This window comes from Microtus pennsylvanicus, chromosome X (genome assembly GCF_037038515.1).
Source record: "Microtus pennsylvanicus isolate mMicPen1 chromosome X, mMicPen1.hap1, whole genome shotgun sequence".
Taxonomy (NCBI): Eukaryota; Metazoa; Chordata; class Mammalia; order Rodentia; family Cricetidae; genus Microtus; species Microtus pennsylvanicus.
This window is the reverse complement of record NC_134601.1, coordinates 139169779-139170978: the sequence shown is the minus strand read 5'-3', so window position 1 is coordinate 139170978 and position 1200 is coordinate 139169779. Positions and strand designations below refer to the sequence as shown.

The window sequence follows — 1200 nt, the reverse complement described above, 5'->3', positions numbered from 1 at the left end:
CCCCAACCTCCTTTCTACTCTCCCACATTTCTATAGTCTTTATCCCTCCACCCACACTCCCTGGTCTTCTTGTTCAAAGGACTAAGTTTTAAGGTAACGCACCTTTGATTTTCAACAAAAGAAATATTAAAACAGGTCAGACTGATTGCTTTTATTTAAAGCACACCAAGTTGTTGAAAGAATGGTTTCATGTAAATTGACCCTTAGGAGTGACTGTAGAGCTGAGAAGAGTCTCTAGATGTTGACATGCAGAGATTCCTCAACTGCAATCTGGTACTGTGTTTCCTCATCCAGTTACAGATTCATCAGATCTCCATAATCAAATTGATGTCTCTCACTTAGATGACTAATGAAATTTCTGGCAAGTTGAGTAGGGTCACCCCATAGAAGAGACAGACAACTTGGGCAAATGGCTGGAACAATATGAGCTCTGTGGTTGCTGTTACAATGCAAACGCTGTCTGGTCATGTTTGCTTCGCACAGAGGACAATGAAAAGAAGGCTGATCAGATGGGATTTTATTGTCTTCTAGATAAGCCTCGGCATTTTCAGAGGTGGTTGTCTCGCTGTTTACTGTTGCCCACGGAGTCATGAGACAGTTGGAAGCTTGAAAGAGTTGAAGAAACTCCAAACTCATCTTGATACTTTTTTGCAAGTTTTGTAATGTTGTCTCATGTGACACAGTTCAATACGTTGGGAACAGTATCGGCAACTACCATGAAAACTTTTCATGATTGTCTCTAGGTCTAGGGCCCTCTCTGGACGTGATCTTTCTCGTCTAGTCACATTTCCACGGCACAAGGGGCAACGGATCCCACTCTTTTTCATTGCAGTTAGGAAGCATTTTCGGCAGAAAACATGCTGACAGGCGGCCACCCGAACTGGTATCTTGAAAACTTCTCTACAGATCGGACAGTAGAAATCATCTTCGATGTAAGGTGTGGAGGCCGACTCAGCCTCTGCCATGGTGTTGAGAGGCAGAGGCCCAAAGTGATGGCGCCTGTCAACTCACAGCTGCAGAGGTGGCGGTGGCAGCCTGGAGCTTGATTCCCTCTGACCCTCCAAGTGGTGCTTCAGGTCAAACTGCCTCTCTCTGCTGTAGAGGGGTGGCCCCATGTGGTCCAATTTCAGTCCGTTTCTGTCCCGCAGTTGACTGTGTGGTGTAGTGGAAACCCAGCAAATGAAGGGTGTTGCTCTGTTC

At 45.8% G+C, this 1200-nt stretch overlaps 1 pseudogene; it reads right to left on the bottom strand.

Moving 5' to 3' along the window:
* Positions 1–234: 234 nt before the first annotated feature.
* Positions 235–965, bottom strand: LOC142841473 (E3 ubiquitin-protein ligase RNF138 pseudogene; annotated as a pseudogene).
* Between the last annotated feature and the right edge of the window lie 235 nt (positions 966–1200).